Source organism: Nycticebus coucang, chromosome 20, assembly GCF_027406575.1.
Source record: "Nycticebus coucang isolate mNycCou1 chromosome 20, mNycCou1.pri, whole genome shotgun sequence".
In the NCBI taxonomy this organism is placed as follows: domain Eukaryota; kingdom Metazoa; phylum Chordata; class Mammalia; order Primates; family Lorisidae; genus Nycticebus; species Nycticebus coucang.
This window is the reverse complement of record NC_069799.1, coordinates 45,130,545-45,150,957: the sequence shown is the minus strand read 5'-3', so window position 1 is coordinate 45,150,957 and position 20,413 is coordinate 45,130,545. Positions and strand designations below refer to the sequence as shown.

General features: G+C 42.2%; 1 protein-coding gene across 1 annotated transcript in view; it reads left to right on the top strand.

Annotated features, from left to right (window-relative positions):
- SVIL (supervillin) overlaps nucleotides 1-20,413 on the top strand; it is a 267,829-nt gene that overhangs the window by 65,839 nt on the left and 181,577 nt on the right. Inside the window, exon 3 of the mRNA XM_053572488.1 lies at nucleotides 14,035-14,134. The gene's annotated coding sequence lies outside the window, so the exon portion shown is untranslated. The remainder of the gene's footprint in view (nucleotides 1-14,034; nucleotides 14,135-20,413) is intronic.

The following is a 20,413-nucleotide window of genomic DNA, read 5'->3' as shown; positions in this document are numbered from 1 at the left end:
GGCTGGCAGGTTCGAACCCCTCTGGTGGGTCTGGGAGACGGAGAGAGGGCAGAGGCATAGAGAGAGGGCGGGTAGAGAGAGGAGGGAGCAAGAAATTCACATGCAGAGTTTTTCTATCTAGATCTGAGGGACCAACAGCTTATCAGCCTGTAGTGAGGCAGATAGGTGCCGCCCTGAACAGGAGCCTTTTATTAGGACTTTGTGGGCGGAGTGTATATATACAAAGTAACAAAGTGAGAAGTTAAACAGTCTCTTGACCAATTAAAGGGATGGTCTTTTGTTTAAGGAAGAGGGCTGTTAGGGTGAAGGACAGTGGGTGGTCTTTTGTTTAAGGAGGAGGTCTACCAGGGTCAACGACAGTAAAGCACTAAATCACTGCCCTAAGGGCTTAATGAGGGAAAGTTACAGCCCACAGCCTAGAGATCTTGCTGCTTTCTAACTCTGCTGACATCCTGGCTCTGCTAAGCTGCCGATTTCTATCTAGACATTTCTCAGACTGGTTTCTTATCTACTCTGCTGAACATTCCAACCCCCCTTGCCCCTGTAGGTATGCAGAGCAGGGTAGGGGGCTGCTGAGGCCTGCAGTTCCTGCAGTCCTCTGGAAGGCTAGCCTATACTGTGCTTCTACCCACAGCCACAAACCACTGATACCCATCTAGAGGATTAAGTTAATATCTAAACTGGTCCTGGGTCAACTATTTCCATTGCAACACTTTCTTTTTTTTTCTTTAGAGATAGTTTCACTTTGTCACCCTCGGTAAAATGCTGTGGCGTCACAGCAACCTCCAACTCCTGGGCTTGGGTGATTCTCTTGCCTCAGCCTCCCAAGTAGCTGGGACTATAGGTGTCCACCACAACGCCCGGCTATTTTTTTGTTGCAGTTTGGCCGGGGCTGGTTGGAACCTGCCACCCTCAGTATATGGAGCCAGCGCCCTACCCACTGAGCCACTGAGTCACAGGCGCCACCCATAACACTTTCAAAGTCTTAAGGTATAATGCTATTTAGGACAAACTAACTTTATCCTAAATCACATTATAAACTCCCTGATAGTAATGTAATATACATTTCCCAGCAACCAGATGGCTGCTATTGAATGTGGAACTAAGCTGCTGTATTCTAGCATCTTCCATCTCAGTCCCTGGTGCGATTATTCACCCAGTCCCCCAGTCTGACCCCTTCTTGTCAACTCAGCTGTCACCACCCAGCCCAGGGGCCGCCGTCTCTGCTGGGATGGCTATGGTCACCTTCCGTTGAGTTCTCTGCTTCCTCTGTGTCTCAAAGATTGATTTTCCTTGGAGTCAGTCTTTGAAACTAAAGCAAGACCATGTCACTCCCTTGCTTTCATCCAGCTGGGCTCTCCCAGTAACTCCTGGAGTAAAATCCAGAGTCCTAGCACAGAGTGTAGGCCCTCTTCTTACCACTCATTCCTCTCCGGCCAGACTGGCCACTTGGCTAGTCCCTTGGACACACCAGTTACACTCCCATCTTAAGAATTGAGAATTGTCACTTGTTCTTCCCCTTAGCCTGAGCCCTCTGACTCTAGACCTCCCCCAGTCTTCCTTCCTAGTTCTCCCAAATCTCTGCCTATCCAAATAATATTTACCTCTCAGAGGCACCTGACCGCTTTGTCTAAAGTAGAATACCCTCATCCTTTCACTCTGCTTTTTCCTCCCCAGTCTGTTATGGATCAATTCGTTTATTTGTCCATTCCCTTATTTATAAATCATCGGTTTCTCCCAGGAGAATGTGAGCCCCCTGAGGACAGGGAGTTTGGTTTACCACTCTATCTCTGGTGCCTGGAGCAGGTCTCATTACACAGGGGCCATCAGGACTCCTGGGTATTGAATCAAGGAAAGAACCAGAATCATTCCCATGATTTTTGGTCTGGGTTTGTAGACCACATCATGGTTCAGTTGTATTCTGTTTTTCCATAGTCCTGTAATTTTTTTTCCATCTTTCTAATCCACTGACAGTTTGCCATTTAATAGTCAAGATTGATCTTAGGTTCAATTCTCACTAAAGATTTTAGCAGGAACATAGGTTTACTTTGAACACAGTTCAGCATTTGTATTTCAGCACCTGGCTGTGTCAGTGACTTAGCGGTTTTGTAGTGATATTTCGTGTAGACAGAGCTGTTGGATTCTTGCGTTTCTTCTTTCCTTAGTGATCTGCACGTACATTTGTAGCATGAGGAGAAAAAGCCACACACTCATCTATTTTTTTTTTTTTTTTTAATTTGTCCGGGGCTGGGTTTGAACCCGCCACCTCCGGCATATGGGACCGGCGCCCTACCCGCTGAGCCACAGGCGCCGCCCACTCATCTATTTTTAATACGAGAGAGTTCCCATTAATATCTAAACACTCAGAGGTTGCTTTAAGAAATTTTACAACTAAAGGAGCTTTTTCACTGACAAATGAGTACCTAATAACCTTCCTGTAAATATTGTGTAAGGAGATACTGGCAGTGGGAGTTAGTAAAGGAATTTGGATACGTGGTTTGTAGAAGATAACAATAGCCCCATTCCATGAGATAATTGTCAGGATGGCTCTGAGCTGCTTTTTGAAAGTCAAAGTCAGATTCATTGCTGTGTGATTTATGCATAGTGAAATTAACTCTTTTTAGTATACAGCTAAGTCTTAATAAGTGCACACTGTTGTGTAACCACCACCGCAACCGATATTTCAATATCCATCACCCTAAAAAGGTTTCTCATGCCTCTTTGTAAGCCATCTTTCCACCTAGCCCCAAGCCTTGGTAACCAACTGCTATGTTTTCTATCCTTATTATTTTGTCTTTTCCAGAATGTTATGTAAATGGAATCATACAGCGTATAGCTTTTTGAGTCTGGCTTCCCTCACTCAGCATAACTTGAGATTTAGCCATTCTTTTTCATGTTATCAACAGCAGTTTGTTTCTTTTTATTATTGCTAAGTAGTATGCCACTGTGTGGGTGTAGACTTTGCTTATCTACTCATCAGTTAAAGGATGTTTGGTTTGCTTCCATTTTTTAGCAGTTATGAATAAAACTCCTATGACATTCATGTGCAGGTTTTTATGGAAACTTACGTTTTCCTTTTTTCTTGGGTAGATACCTAGGGGTGCAGATGTGGGTTTATACGGTAAATACACATAACGATTGGAGGTCTGGAAAGAATCCAGCCATGCACTCCAGATACTGTATAACTTTATTTTGAAAACCTGCCAAACTGTGTTCCCAAGTGGATGTACCATTTTGCATCCCCAGCAACAAAGCATGAGAGTTTCATAAACTGCTTTTGAATCCTCAAGTGCTAATACCTAGTGTGATTTTCCTCCCTGAAAAGAATCCCCGAGCTGGGTTCGGTGGCTCACGCCTGTAATCCCCAGCACTTTAGGAGGCTGAGGCGAGTGGGTTGCTTAAGCTCAGGACTTCAAGGCCAGCCTGAGCAAGAATGAAACCCCATCTCTATTAAAAAAAAAAAAAAAATAGAAAAACTAGCTGGGCGTTGTGGCAGGTGCCTGTAATCTCAGCTACTTGGGGTAGGGGGGCGCTGAGGCAAGATAATTGCTTGAGCCCAAGAATTTAAGGTTGCTGTGAGGTAGGCTGATGGCATGACACTCTATTCAGGGTGACAGAGTAAGACGGAAGGAAGGAGGGAGGGAGGAAGGGAAGGAAGGAAGGAAGGAACCTAGAATATGTCTCTCGCTTTTTCTTCCCTGAATTTTTTCTTACAATCCCTTTTACTTGGACTTTTTAATTACTTTCATTCAAAAGTCTTTGAAGCTTCACTATTGCCCAAACTTCCTTTTCCCTTCTCTGCACGTAATGCAGCGCCGTGTACTCTGTGGATGCTAAGTGCACATCTGTTTGACTTGGATGCAATATCCGAATTGAACTGAACTCAAAGGTAATGGCCACACTGAGTGGGACTCGGTGCATTGGGCTCACGGGCCATCTGCACACGGTGGTTGAGCCCTACCCCCAAGGTCTTGGGAGAGAGTTCTCTTCTTTCTCTTCAGGCAAAACGGTATTGCCAGATGTGGGATAAAAGTGTTGGACTTTTATGATGATGAAGAGCCACTTTGCCCCAGGCAGAGAAGTCAGAATCAAATCTCTGTGATTTTTTTTTCTTGGAGTTACTAGGAAGTATGTAGAATCTTATGAAAGAGTTTATATTTATATTATATATATATTTTATATTATTTTTTAATTAGTAGAGCAATATAACATACTGGTTAAGAGTAAGAACTCTGGTACCAATCTCTGCTGCCAACCACTTACATGACCTTGGGCAACCTTTCTTGACCTCAGTTACCTCATCTGTAGAATGAGGATGATGATAATAATAATAATAATAATGATAGTAATAGCTCGTAGTGATTTTAGTGGTTAATGTGTATTCAGTGCTTAGAACAGTGCCTGATAAATATCATGTGTTGTATGAGTATTAGTGGCTGTGGTTATTGTTAATTCAACTTTAGCCCCATTGCTCCCCAAATGTGTATTTTTTATGCATTTACCATCTTTTTTTAATTAAATCATAACTGTGTACATTTATGGAGTACATTGTGCTGAATTGATATACAACGTGGAATGCTTATATCTAACTGATGAACACAGCCATCACCTCACTTATTTATTTGTTGTGGTAAGACTTTTATACTCTGCTCTTAATAGATTTGAAATGTACCTTTGCACATTTGTGCACAATAGGTGAGGTCCCACCAAATACCCTCCCTCCTTCCGCCCTCCCCCTTTCTCCTCTTCCCTCCTTCTTTCTGGACTATAGTTGTGTTTTAACATTCATATGAATGTGTAGGTGGTTATATATTGGTTTCATACTAGTATTGAGTACATTGTATACTTCTTTCCTATTGCTGAGATACTTTACTAAAAAGAATATGTTTCAGTTCCATCCAGGTAAATAGAAAAGACGTAAAATCTCTATCCTTTTTTATGACTGCATAGTATTCCATGATATACATATACCACAGTTTGTTAATCCATTCATGGGTTGATGGGCATTTGGGCTGCAGTAAACATTCTGGTGCAAATGTCTTTGTCGTAAAATGATTTTTGATCAGCTGGATAGATACCTAGTAGAGGAATTGCAGGATCAAATGGTAGGTCTACTGTTAGTCCCTTGAGAATTCTCTAAACTTCTTTCTAAAAAGGCTGTATTAGTTTGCAGTCCCACCAGTGGTGTAGAAGTGTCCCCTTCTCTCCACATCCATGCCAACATCTGTAGTTTTGGGATTTTGTGATGTGGGCTAATCTTACTGAAGTTAGATGATATCTCAACATTTGCCATCTGATTCAATTTCAGTGACCGATCCAACCAGTGAGAACTTATTTTACAACATTACTGGGGCTAATGTCCAGTTGTTTACTGTCCTCAAATGTGTGTCTTTCATACACACATGAGTGAATTTGGCCACATATTTTTAGATGGCAATTGTTCTGTGGTCTTCAGCACACGATTTTTAGTATTCTCTCCCTCCTTTCCTAAGAGTGCCAAAAAATGCATACACATTTTAAGAAGGGAAAAATAGTATTAAAATTGTACTCAATGAATACCAATAATAAAAGATGAATTCGAGTTATGTCAAATGCCTCTTTTGTTTGGAGAAGTCAAACAAAACTTGAGTATTATAAATTTAATACAGTTATTTTCCTTTCTTAAAATGTGTATAGTTTTGGGGGGCACCTTCTATATATATCTCTGTACAAAAATGAATTCTTTTTGCTGGGTGAGGTGGCTCACACCAGTAATCCTAGTACTCTGGGAGGCCGAGGCAGGTACATTGCTTGAGCTCAAGAGTTTGAGTATATTCGGGGCTCATCACCTTAACCTATTATGAGGGTTTATGAGCAGAGTAGGTGGAAGTCTGAACTTGAGCCCTTAATGTGTATTTTTCTTTTCAAACATACTTTGTACATGTATAGCAATAAGTATATCAAACCGTAAACCAAAGGGTTTTATTTTTCTTCAATTTTTGCTACTTATGCATTCATTTTTGAGGTTGCTGTTAAGCAAATAGAGCCACCAAAAATACCACATAAATTTTTAAATATTTATAAACATAATTTTAATTTTATAAATATAAATTTTGAAAAAAAATATAAGGGAACTTAAAATTGAGATCGCTGCCTATTAACTTAATTCTTCTGCTTATGATTTCAGATAATGCCCACGCGTATACAGGGTGGACGTAAAGGTCATGTGCAATTTTAAGTAGTTTAACATAGTAAATTGCACATGAACTTTATGTCCACCCTTTGAATTTTGGAGCAGAACATCTCCCAGGGTTTTGTGGGAGTGCACTTGAAAGTGTGTAAAGACCTGACGTTTCCTTCTAAGAACCATTGATTCTGGGCACAGTGGCTCACACCTATAATCCCAGCTACATGAGAGGCTGAGGCTGGAGGCCAGGAGTTTGAGACCAGCCTGGACAACATAGTTAGACTCATCTCTACAAAATAAAAATAAGTTTGCTGGGCATGGTGGTGTGTGCCTGTAGTCCCAGCTACTTCATTCAGAAGGCTGAGGTGGGGAGATCCCTTGAGTCCAGGAGTTTGAGGCTGTAGGGAGCTGTGATTGTGCCACTGTACTCCAGCCAGGGTGACAGAGCAAGACTTTATCTAAAAAAAAAAAAAAAAAAAGCCCTGTGTTGTCATTGAATATATGGGAAGGTCACCCAATAACAGTATAAAGGCCATAAAGTGAGGACCGTGTCCCTGTAGGAGGCTGTCCCTAGGTATGGGGTGGGATGGGGTGAAGTTTCTGGACCTCCCCAGCCAGGACCGTGGTGCTTATTTTAGCTCCCTCTCTTTTGTGTGTCCTTCGTGTCACTTGCTATTTTGATGGTGACCATCTTCTTGTAGCTGGTGGCGTGCCGGTTGCTGGAAGCTGGCACAGGGAGAACAAGTTGTTCTGCCCACAATACCCAACTGGTCTTCCAGCATCTCTCTGTTGAGCACTGGACTCACGCCTATGAAAACTGAAACCGTACCATACAGGAGAAGAGTCCTGCTCCAGTGCATTCTAGGGGAAAACATACCTGTGAAATATATTTATCTTTGTTTTGTTGTTGTTGTTGTTGTTGTTGTTGTTGAGGTAGATCTCATTCTGTTGCCCTGGGCAGAGTGCTGTGGTGTTATAGCTCACGGCATCCCCAAACTCTTGGGCTCAAGCAATCCTCTTGCCTCAGCCTCCCACGTAGTTGGGACTACAGGCACCCACCACAACGCTACGCTAATTTTTCTATTTTTCGTAGAGACAGGTCTCATTCTTTCTCAGGCTGATCTTGAACTCCTGAGCTCAAGCAATCCACCCACCTCAGGCTCCCACGTAGCTGGGACAACAGGCACCCACCACAACGCTAGGCTAATTTTTCTATTTTTTGTAGAGACAGGTCTCGTTCTTTCTCAGGCTGATCTTGAACTCCTGAGCTCAAGCAATCCACCCACCTCAGGCTCCCAGAGTACTAGGACTACAAGCATGAGCCACCACCCCAGCTAATATCTGGTTGAAAGGTAAAATGCCGAATGGTGGTCCCTATTAACTTGAATATAGTCTTCTTAGTGAAAACAACCAGCATTTACTTAGTGAAACATTTAGTATTTAGGAATGGATTCACTCTTCTATAGATGCTGTTTTCATGTGTAACAATATTACAAGTCCAGGCTCACAAAAAAATCTCCTATAAACAAGTACCTATATGACTAAACCTCTTCCAAAATGTAGAAAACACATTCTACGAAGCAAACATCACCTTGATCCCCAAACCAGGGAAAGACCCAACAAGAAAAGAAAATTATAGACCAATATCACTAATGAATATTGATGGTAAAATACTCAATAAGATCCTAACAAACAGAATCCAACGACACATCAAAAAAATTATACACCACGACCAAGTGGGATTTATCCCAGGGTCTCAAAGCTGGTTCAATATACGTAAATCTATAAATGTAATTCAGCACATAAACAAACCAAAAAATAAGGACCATATGATTCTTTCAATTGATGCAGAAAAAGGTTTTGATAATATCCAGCATCCCTTCATGATCAGAACACTTCAGAAAATTGGCATAGAAGGGATATTTCTTAAACTGATAGAGGCCATCTACAGCAAACCCACAGCCAATATCGTATTGAATGGAGTTAAATTGAAATCATTTCCACTTAGATCAGGAAACAGGCAAGGTTGCCCATTGTCCCCATTGCTTTTTAACATTGTAATGGAAGTTTTAGCCATTGAAATTAGGGTAGAAAAGGCGATCAAAGGTATCCACATAGGGTCAGAAGAGATGAAACTTTCACTCTTCACAGATGATATGATCGTGTATCTGGAAAACACTAGGGATTCTACTACAAAACTGTTAGAAGTGATCAAGGAATACAGCAATGTCTCAGGCTACAAAATCAACACCCATAAATCTGTAGCCTTTATATATACCAACAATAGCCAAGCCGAAAAAACAGTCAAGGACTCTATTTCTTTTCAGTAGTGCCAAAGAAGATGAAATATTTGGGAGTATACCTAACAAAGGACGTGAAAGATCTCTGCAAAGAGAACTATGAAATTTTAAGAAAAGGAATAGCTGAAGATGTTAACAGATGGAAAAACATACCATGCTCATGGCTGGGAAGAATCAACTTTTAGTCTATACTACCCAAAGCAATATATAATTTTAATGCAATTCCTATTAAAGCTCCATTGTCATATTTTAAAGATCTTGAAAAAAATAAAACTTCGTTTTATATAGAATCAGAAAAAACCTTGAATAGCCAAAACATTACTCAGCAATAAAAACACAGCAGGAGGAATCACGCTACCAGACCTGAGACTGTACTATAAATTGATAGTGATCAAAACAGCATGGTATTGGCACAAAAACAGAGAAGTAGATGTCTGGAACAGAATAGAGAACCAAGAGATGAACCCAGCTACTTACCGTTATTTGATCTTTGACAAGCCAATTAAAAACATTCAGTGGGGAAAAGATTCCCTATTTAACAAATGGTGCTGGGTGAACTGGCTGGCAACCTGCAGAAGATTGAAACCGGACCCACACCTTTCACCATTAACTAAGATAGACTCTCACTGGATAAAAAATTTAAACTTAAGACATGAAACTATAAAAATACTTCAAGAAAGTGTAGGGAAAACTCTTGAAGGAATCGGCCTGGGTGAATATTTTATGAGGAGGACTCCCCAGGCAATTGAAGTAGTAACAAAAATACACTACTGGGACCCGATCAAACTAAAAAGCTTCTTCGCCAAGTATCTCAAGAATGGAAGAAAAAGTATCCAATGTACTCAGTCTTACTATGAAACCAATTTCTTCTTATGAAAGCTATAACCCAATTACAAGCCCAAGAAGAAGGGAAAATGGGAGATTGGGGGGGAGGGGAAGGAAGGGTGGAAGGATAGTAATTGGTGGGACCACGCCTACGGTGCATCTTACAAGGGTACAGGTGAAATTTACTAGGTGTAGAATATAAATGTCTTAACACAATAACTAAGAAAATGTCATGAAGGCTATGTTAACCAGTGTGATGAAAACATTTCAAATGGTACATAAAACCAGCACATTGTACCCCATGGTTGAATTAAGGTACACAGCTATGATTTATGGGGGCAAGACATGATTGCAAGAGGGACTTTACCTAACAATTGCAATCAGTGTAACTGGCTTATTGTACCCTCAATGAATCCCCAACAATAAAAAAAAAAAACAACTTTGAACTAAAAAAAAAAAAAAATCTCCTGTACATTACTTGACAAGTAAAGCAGACCAGTGGTTAGTACTCTTAAAATGTTGTTATTTGTTGTTTCTCCAAGTGTTTTCTAGAGCTGTGTGCACACACCTGTGTACATGGTATGGTAATGAACGCCAGCCAGCCATTGAGAGCTCTCCTTTCACTTTCTAAAGGAATCGCAGAGAAGCAGTGATCTTTGAGGCGGGCACTGTCCCTGCCGTCCTGTCTCCCAATGGGATCATTCCACTGTTGTTGCTTCTAACCTCGGCTCCTACATGTGACAGTTCGGTCACTGACCAGTGGCTTTTCCATCCACTGGTTTGCTCTTAGGATTAACGCTATCAGGATGACAAGCCTTGGGGTCAACATAGTAATTACCTGTCTAAAGAGTGATGGGATGGAGCTGTCCCCTCACTCCTCCAGCCCATAGCAATGTCTGCAGGTCATTATGTTATTTCTGGTCCATGGAGACCTTCTGGTGGGTGGATGGTTTTGTTGATTTGTAGGCATTTTACTTATTTATTGTACACAAATGTTCAAATAATCATAATGATTTTTTTATTATTACCGTGGCTAATGGAACCTTGGATGGTTGAGAATTAACTACAGTGATCATTTATAATCATGTCTTTGGCACAACTTCAGGAGAGAGAGAGGTCTCTGGGAAGAATGGAGCAGTCAGAGAAGGTCTCCTGGAAGCTGGAGGCATCTGACGTGAATCCTAAAAGATACCCTGAGGTTTGTGTGAGGGTAGGAAGGAAGTATTCAGAGCTCAGTGCAAATATCTGGAAGAATGTGCATTCCTGGCTCTGGGTGTCGAGGGAAATAGATGGGAGAAAATGGCAGTAAAAGTTGGGTCTCATGGCAGCCCTGTCCCCAGGGCTTGTAATGGGAGGCTTATTGGGCACCTGGTGGAGAGGGGACATTCGGCCCACAGCTCTGAACCTAGAGGCACATGGTATTATAGGCGTTCAGTAGCAGGTGAATTAAACTCAGGAGATACATCCATTCAATGTGGACACTTCCCTGGGCACCTTCTGTCAAACCAGAGATTTGAAACATTGACATAAAAGGATGTCTTTCTTTCCCCTCCAGGGAAATGGGTCTAAAATTAGTCACAGAGCATTGTCAGAGTTTTCACACTTGAGTTGTGAAAGTCAAGGGAACGTTTGTTTTGAACAGGAAGAAATACCCTGGAAAAGTCGAGAGAGCCCTGGAGTGATTTGACAAAAGCTTTTCTTCTGGCCTTGAGCTTCGCCTCTCTTCCTGTGGCCTTAAACCTGATTACTGTCCATGTCCATTCTCTACTGCTCTCTTTCCCTCTGAAAGTCCCCCCCACCCCATTTTTATACCTGTTTAACTAGTTTCCTCAATTTTAACCTGTCACTAAATGTGGACCCTTTTCCGGTTGCATTCTTGTTCTTTGCTTTTTCCTAAATTATCCCGACTGCATGAAAGCTTATCATTGTGTTTTCCTGTCTATATATTCTATTCTCAAGTTCTATTATCTAGCAACTGAGGTTTTCCCTTTGTCTTAGAGCAGTGTTTTTCAACCTGATTTTATCTCACAGTACACTTGAACCTATAGTTGAACTTCTGTGGCACACTTAAATTATGTTGATCAAAAAAAAGAAGAGTAAAATAAAGAATATACTTACTGTGCTTTGAACTTCACTTGAAAATAATTAACGATCTTTAAAAATTTTTCATGGCACCTAAGATCCTTTCACGGTACATGGGTGTGCCTCGGTGCCTTGGTTGAAAATCGCTGTCTTAAAGCAACATTGCAGTGTTGCAAGTCCAGGCCTTTTAAACTCTTTCTTGGTCCTTGGGCTCATGATTTGCACTGTAGATTTTCTTCTGTCTCTACCCACAGTTGTAGACCCTCCAGAAGAATCTTCTGAGCACTGTGGGTATGAGACCTCCTACTCTAGAAGGGCACCAGGAATGTGGACCAGGGACAGATGTACGTGTCCGGGCAGAGAGTGGTGCTTTCTTTAAGAAGAAAGGGCATGCTGGGTGCAGTGGCTCACACCTGTAATCCTAGCAGTCTGGGAGCTGAGGTAGGTGGATCCCTTGAGCTCTGGAGTTCAAGATCAGCCTGAGCCAGAGTAAGACGCTATCTCTACTAAAAATAGAAAAACTAGCAGGTCTTGTGGCACATGCCTGGAGTCCTAGCTCTTCAGGAGGCTGAGACAAGAGGATCACTTGAGCCCAAGAGTTTGAGGTTGCTGTGAGCTCTGATGCCATGACACTCAATCCCAGGGCGACTGAGTGAGGCTCTCTGTCTCAAAAAAATAAAAGATAAGAAAAGGGGAGCATGAAGGCACCTCTTCGACTTACAATCTCTTCTCTTTCTCTTTCCTCGGCCTCTGTGGTTCTCATGGCCTGTTCCCTATCCTCATAACTTAATTTTTCCTTCCTTCGTGGCTGCCACAGTAAGAGGGTGTTCTTTCCCAAAGCAGCCAAGGGATTACAAACGAGTTGTGAGTCCTGAGAAGGAACCCTAGGGGGAAAAGAGAGGCTTAAATTGAGTCCTCAAGGCTCCAAAGCTTCTTTAGTAATAAACAGTTTTATGGGAGCAAAGGGAATGTGATTATTTTTTAGGCACAAGAAACAGACTCCTTAAACCCAATAATTTGTCTGTGTTTACCGCAACCATCTTTGCGGCTTCACATAATGAGTTGGTGGCTGTCTGAATGTCACTGGGCAGTGGTGATGATAATTTTTATTTTTTTCTCCTCGTGGGAACTTCACATGGGTTGAATCCTCTCCCTCCCCTCGCCCACCACAAGATGATTTCCTTGTAAGTTGCCTCTGGGTCTTGGGAGGAGAAACCCATATTCTTTACACTTGATAAAGGAGGCTTCTGGCAAACATCTCAATATTTATAAACCTGAGAACCGAGGGCTGCCCACTGTGGTCCTCTGCAGTGCTGGTATTCTTGCTGGCTTGTGTTCAGCTCAGGGCCTTGTGTGCTTAAGTGAATTCTTTCCTGGCTTTGTCAAAAGGTAATACCCGGAAGTGCTGAATTGACCTGTGGGGAACACAGAAGGAAGTACCTCTGTAGCCTAAAACAAAGGATTTCCCAGAGTCACCCGTCTTAAGCTAACCAACTGGTAAACCTAGGGGCTTTCTTCTGTTGTGTGGGAGCACAGGGAGACCTCTCCCAGGCTGAGTCATAAAGTGTCACACAGATTGTCTGCTATTCTGAGCCTAAGGGATCTCACTATTAACATATTGTCAATCTTGATACACACTACCTCAAGTCAGGCAAACCACAGGGGGACACGTATGTTTGTCTTCTATTCTGTTCCATTCCAGGGCAGGTGCGGTTTGCCCTCCCCCCTTAGCCGTTAAGGAAAATACATGTTACAGATGTATACAGGTGCCTAGAATTATTGTCATAGACCAAGTTGTATTAGAAACACTCATCCTAGGTGCCTTAGATGGGTTGGCCTAGTCCCCTAACTTCTTGGTCAACTTCTCTCCTTTTCTAAGGAACTAGGCCCTAGTTAGTTCCTTCTGGCTGTGGACCGCCAACTCCCTGGTGAGTCCCAACCTGTTTCCTGTCTTTGCTCAGCATTCCCTGTTTCACGGTGCAAATGCCCAAGACTCCCTATTTTGCACTGATGTAGATTTGAATTGAGAAAGTACTCACAGTCACCAAAAAGGACTCTTGCCCATAGACCAAAATATATAAAAATTCAGTCACCACAGAAAAATAAGAGCTTTGGAGAATGATTATGTAGAAATGACTTTATTCTCTGTGTTTAAGATGAAGGAAATAAAAATGCATTCTTTTATTGAGTACTTTTTACAAGAGGTTTAAAAAGATACTCTAGGCTTGGTGCCTGTAGCTCAGTGGTTAGGGCGCCAGCCACATGCACCGGGGCTGGTGGGTTCAAACTCGGACCAGGCCTGCTAAACAACAACAAAAATAGCTGGGCATTGTGGCAGGTGCCTATAGTCCCAGCTACTAGGGAGGCTGAGGCAAGAGAATTGCTTGAGTCCAAGAGTTTGCTGCTGTGAGCTGTGATGCCACGGCACTCTACCGAGGGCAACGTAGTGAGACTCTGTCTCAAAAAAAAAAAAAAGATACTCTAACCACAGCCTGTAATTTGTAGGCGATGTTGATGAATAATATTGAGAGGTAAAAAACTCTCCAGAGACAGCAAATTAACCATAGCACAGCGCAGGCTTCTGCTGTTCCTGCCTGAGGTTGTGTTATATTGTTTGCTATTTCCTTAGATCTTAGAGATTTTTCTTCCTCCCTTTTTCAGAGAGCATTCAAGCGATGACCCCGTGCCCTCAGGAAGCTGCGATGTGATGAGTTTGAAGTCATTCCACATCGAAAGCCATGATTTAAATATCAGCATTAAGGTGAGTATTGAGGAAAGCAATGTAGCAGCTCTGTGGTCAGCGCGCCGCTGGTTTTGCCTGTGCTCCCAGAACAGGCTGGAGCACATCGTGAGGAGTGATTTTGTTTGAATCACGTTCAATAAACCAGAGCTCTGAGAAAATTCCAGCTGCCTCTGTGATGTGGGATGAGACCACAAAAAATACAGGGGGAGTCGAGCCATTCCAGGGAGAGTTGGAAAAAAAAGATCTTCATATTTTCTCAGAGTCATGTTTCTTAAGGTGTTTAAGGGAAGAAAAGGAAAACACAATATTGTGGATTTTTTCCTGAACTGAGCTGTGGCTATGAAGGATGAGCAGGGAGCCAGCCCAAAGTGGGGGCAGAAGCCTCTTTCTGGGAACTGTGCTGTTTGACCTGCCTCTCTGGGGCAGTTATTTCTCCAAGTGTGTTCCCTGGAACACAGCTCCCCTGGGCTATTCACGCAGTGGGAACCAGGGTCAGAAGATGGGTCTGTCCGGGCAGCGCCTGTGGCTCAAGGAGTAGGGTGCCGGTCCCATATGCCGGAGGTGGTGGGTTCAAACCCAGCCCCGGCCAAAAAAAAAAAAAAAAAAGAAGATGGGTCTGTCCATGAGCCACTGGATTAAAGTTGAACGACCTTCCTCAAAACAAATGTGCCTTGTGAATCTCCATGGGTGCGTGTAATGAATGGGCAGTGCTCTCATCACAGTCCTGAGAAGCTCTTTTCTTGTGGGGCATTTTGGGACTGGTGTTATTTGTTCATTAAATAGTTTATTGAACACCAACCATGCGTGGCATTAGATGTTAGAGATACAGGGGAAAAAATGGGATTGGTAGTGCTTATGTATAGATGCTTATGTATAGAGCATAGTATCTATCCTGCAGATGTGATAGTTGCGAGGACTAAAATTCTGGTTACCAGCCTGAGCAAGAGTGAGACCCCTTCTCTACTAAAAATAGAAAAACTAGACAGCTGTTGTGTTGGGCGCCTGTAGTCCCAGCCACGTGGGAGGCTGAGGCAGGAGAATCTCCTGAGCCCAGGAGTTTGAGGTTGCCGTGAGCTATGACGCCAGGGCACTCTACCCAGGTGACAGAGGGAGACTCTGTCTCAAAAAACTGAAATAAAAATTAAATAAAGGTTACATGCTGGCAAATGCATGTATGACAATACAGGCGTCATCAGAATGTGCACATATAATAATAATGGCTGAGCGCTTTGAAGGTTAAACGATATAGTTGATTGCCTGGGGAAGATTTGGTGATGAGTGGAGGCTTTTGAATAGGATGATCCAGGAATGGCCTCAAGTAGAAACCTGGGAAGATGAGAAGTAGCAAAATATAGGGAAAGCATCCGCAAGTGCACAAAGACATGTTCTGTGTGGAGAGAACATTTGACAAAATCAAATGCCTCTTCCCATTTAAAAAAGAAGAAAGAAAGAAGAGCCCTCAACAACAAAGTAGGAGTAGAAGAGAATGTCTTTAACCTGGAAAGGGCATCTGTGAAAAACACACAGCTTCCATTATACTTAATGGTGAAGGGCTGAAAGCTTTTTCCCTAAGATCGGGGATAAGACAAGTATGTCCACCCTCATCCTTTCTCTTCAGTAGCCATGGTGATTCCTTTTAGGTATCGACTGGGTTGAGGTGAACCTAGAGAGCCGATAAAGAGTTTGGTTCAGGTATGTCTGTGCAGGTGTTTCTGGAGAGGATGGATATGAGAAAAATTAACTTGAAATGGATCAGAGACTTAAATGTAAGTGCTATGACTTTAAAACTCTTCAAAAAAAAAAAAAAACATGGACATGAAATGACCTTGGATTGGGTGTTTATTTTTTAGATGTAACACCAGAAAGCGCAAGTGACAAAAGAAAAATACATTAATTGAAGTGAATCAATAATAAACACTTTTGCACATCTAAGGATGCTATCAAGAAAGTGAAAAGACATCCCACAGAATAGGAGAAAACACATCCCACAGAATAGGAGAAAATAATTGCAAATCACGTATGTGATAAGGGATTGTATCTAGAATGTATGAAGAACTCTTATGACTCAGGAAAAAAAAAGATAATTCTGTTAAAAAGGAGCAAAGGATCTGACTAGATATTTATCCAAAGAAAATAAGCCAAGAAACACAGGAGAAGATTTTTAACATTGTCAGCCATCACCATAACACAGATTGTAGCCACGATGAGTTACCCTTTCATACCCACTATGAAAGTCAAATAATGACAGGTGTTGGTGGGGATGTGAAGAAATTGGAACTTTCACATTTGGAAAACAGTTTGACAGTTGGAAAACAGTTTGACAGTTTCTAACACTATTAAGCATACAGTTTATTTTGTTTTATAACCCAGGATACCCACTCAAAAACATTAATGTTTATAGTGGTATTATTCATAACACCCAAAGAATGGAAGTGACCCAAGGGTTTGTCAACTGATGGATGGGTAAAGAAAATGTGATAATATTTTTACATACCATAATAAAATATGATTTGGCTATAGAAAGGAATGGGGTGCTGATATATGCTAAAACATTGAATATGCTGAAAAGAAAGAATCCAAACACCAAAGAACGTATATATTATATCACTGTTTATATGAAGTTACCAGAACAGGCAAATCTATAGACAGAAGGTAAAGGAAGGGTTGCTTTTGATTGTGGGTGTACAGGGGTGAATTAGGAGTCGCTGCTCTAGGGTCTGTGGTTTCTTCTGGGGATGATGGAAAATGTCTAAAATTAATTTGGTAATGATTTACAACTCTGCAGATATCCTATGGACTGTTGAATTCTACACATTAAATTGGTGAATTCAGTGGGATGTGAATTATGTATCAATAAAGCTTGTGTGTGTGTGTGTGTGTGTATGGACATGTGTTGGAGATTTAACCCTCGGCACTTGGTGATAGATGAAATTTAGGGTGTGAGGCCAAGAGGGAGACTTAAGAATGACTCCTAAATTTTGGCCTTGGGCTGTTCCTGAGAAGGAGATGAAAATTAGGGGTGGAGGGTCTCATGTAGAAATTTTGAAAAATGCACTGGGCATGGATCCTACCATCTGCGTCAGGCCATTCTTTCCTCATGCTTCCTTACTAATTTAGAGTCTGTGAAAACAACTTTATAAGACAGATTTCCCATCAAGTAACAACCCAGGCCTTCCCTTCTCTTGAGAAAATATTACTTAGGCTACAAAGCCCGTTGGAAATGTTTTGAGCAAACATCATCGTCTTGGTCTGCTTGGTGCTGCCATAACAGAATACCACAGGCTGGGTAATTTATAAACAGTATTAAGTTTATTTGGCTCATATTTCTGAAGACTGGGAAGTTCACGATCACATCTGGTGAGGGCCTTTGTGCTGTGTCATACTATGGCGGGAGGTGTTGGGTGGTAAGAGAGCTCACAAGCGTGAGCAGGAGAGGTCTGAACTCTGTTTTTAGGGCAAACCCACCCTCAGGATAAAGAGCCCGCTCTGGCAATAATGAAGTTAATCCATTCATGAGGGCAGAACACTGGGGACCTAATCACCTCTCAAGCCTCCCAACACTGTTGCACTGAGGATTAAGTTCCCAGCACATGAACCCTGTGGGGGAGGAGGACTTATTCAGACCATAGCAGCCATGCTTTGAGCATGTGACTGAACACACACACACACACACACACGTGCTCCTGATGGATGAGTCCAGGCAGTGTGTGTATGTGTGCACGCAGGCACGTGCAAATCTTGCTAAGTCAGTTTTTAAAAATTATATCTGTGTGTTCCTAGTTAAATTGTTTTCCCCTTTTCTTGCATGGGAATTTAAATGGTCTATCATAAAACAATATTTTAAAAGTTTCTGGGTGGTGCCTGTGGCTCAGTGAGTAGGGCGCCGGCCCCATATGCCGAGGGTGGCGGGTTCAAACCCAGCCCCGGCCAAACTGCAACAAAAAAATAGCCAGGCGTTGTGGCTGGAGCCTGTAGTCCCAGCTGCTTGGGAGGCTGAGGCGGGAGAATCGCGTAAGCCCAAGAGTTAGAGGTTGCTGTGAGCTGTGTGACGTCATGGCACTCTATCCGAGGGCGGTACAATGAGACTCTGTCCCTACAAAAAAAAAAAAAAAAAAGCCAGTGTTTTGTGATCGGCTTGTCATGAAATTAGAGAACATCCTTATTTCTTTTTTTGTTTCTTTGTTTTGTTTCGTTTTTGAGACAGAGTCTCACTTTGGCACCCCGGGTAGAGTGCCATGGTGTCACAGCTTACAGCAACCTCAGTCTTGCCTCAGGCTCTTGAGTAGCTGGGATGACAGGTGCCCACCCCAATGCCTGGGTAGTTTTTCTATTTTTAGTAGCGATGGGGTCTCACTCTTGCTCAGGCTGGTCTCAAACTCCTGAGCTCAGAGAATCCACCCACCGTGGTCTGCCAGAGTGCTAAGATTACAGGCATGAGCCACCACCCCCAGCCAAGAATGTCCTTATTTCTTTAACTTTGACTAAAGACTCCTTGTAAGGGTTTTTCTTGTGCATTTTTTAAAAATTATATGGGTATAGCTGTTTGGTTGTGTTTTATTGTACCTGTAAGGAAGCTTACAGGTGGGCTTTGCAGATGGAATTTTTTAGTATTACTTTCATTCAAACGCTCTTATTCTGAATGAAAGAAGCATCTTCATTTGTTCTAGAGAAGGCAGATCCATGGGGTCTTAAAATTTATTTTTCTGAGAAAATGATCAGAAGTTAGACTGTCATCCATGAAGATGTTTCTAGGTTAAAAGAAACGCTGACTTTCGAACCCTATTTGTTTCAGCTGTCCTCTGCCCTAGGTTTAGAACTTGCACTCACTTCCCTCCAAACAAGGGAGAATTAGAGTGGTTATATGGAAGGAATCATTTGAACTTCACCCTGTTATCTTGGCTACAAGGCCTTCTTGGCCACAGGGCCGTGCTAAAGTGCACTTTTGATTTCTTGACTTTAAAAGAGCAAAGGAAACTGCTTACCAAGAGAAGGGGTTTGGTCTGCTCTGCTCTCAACTAACCTCCTTGGAACGAAGACTGCAGGAGGGGATCACTATGACTAGGGTCGCACCAGGTCAGTTTGCCTTGTCTTCTGATTACTTTCCGAGCTTCGGGCTATAGTAAGCAGGTGCCACTGACAACATTTCAGGTCGTTTTATGGAGTATCAATTCCATTCTTTCTGCTTAGGGTGGATCTGTGCAAATAACTTTTCTTTCTCCAAAACGTCTTATTTGTCTTGGGAGGCAGCCAGGCCTCTCGTGTGATGGTGTGTGCTCTGTCGCAAACCTTCAGCCCTGAAGCCTGAACTTGGCTTTGGCCGTCAGATAGACGAGTGTGTAGGAAACAGGCAGGAACTTCACCCTGTTCAGGCTTGTTCAGAAGACTTGGGAGCAAACACAAAAGTGATGTTTGTGAATCCGTGTGGACAGAGCCTTTGGGCATGTGTGAATGTAGGTGTGAGGAAGAGTGAAGACAAAAGGGGACAGGTAAGGGACTTGTAGATTTTCTAAAATAATTCCAAGTGTGGCTGCATTTAGAAACCTGATTAGCTGGGCTGGTGGGAGCCTCCTCTTTTTCCCCTATTGTTTTTCCAACAATGATTTTTGGACATTGATAATGAAATTAGTGTAGAATATTTCAATTAAAAATACGGATTTGACTTTTGTAAGTAAAATATAGGTTTTTATTTTTGTTTTTGTTTTAGCTACCAAAAAGTCAGAGGTATCCTGATCTCTGAATTGGAAAAAAAAACAAAAAACAAGAATATAACAATCCTGGGTACATGTCAAATCTATTAAGTGTAGAGTATAAATGTCTTAACACAATAATTAAGTCAGGCGAAGCCTTGTTAACCAGTTTGATGTGAGCATTCCAAAATGTATATAAAATCAGCACATTGTACCCCATAAATGCTTCAATGTATACAGTTATAATTTAATAAAAAAAAAAAGAATATAATAATCCTAAAGGAATCTCTTTGCAATCTTCTATTTGACTTAATGCAAGCTGTGGGCCTTATTTAAGATAAAATTTACCGGGCGGCGCCTGTGGCTCAGTGAGTAGGGCGCTGGCCCCATGTGCCGAGGGTGGCGGGTTCAAACCCAGCCACGGCCAAACTGCAACAACAACAAAAAAAATAGCCAGGCATTGTGGCGGGCACCTGTAGTCCCAGCTGCTCGGGAGGCTGAGGCAGGAGAATCGCCTAAGCCCAGGAGCTGGAGGTTGCTGTGAGCCGTGTGACGCCACGGCACTCTACCGAGGGCAATAAAGTGAAACTCTGTCTCTACAAAAAAAAAA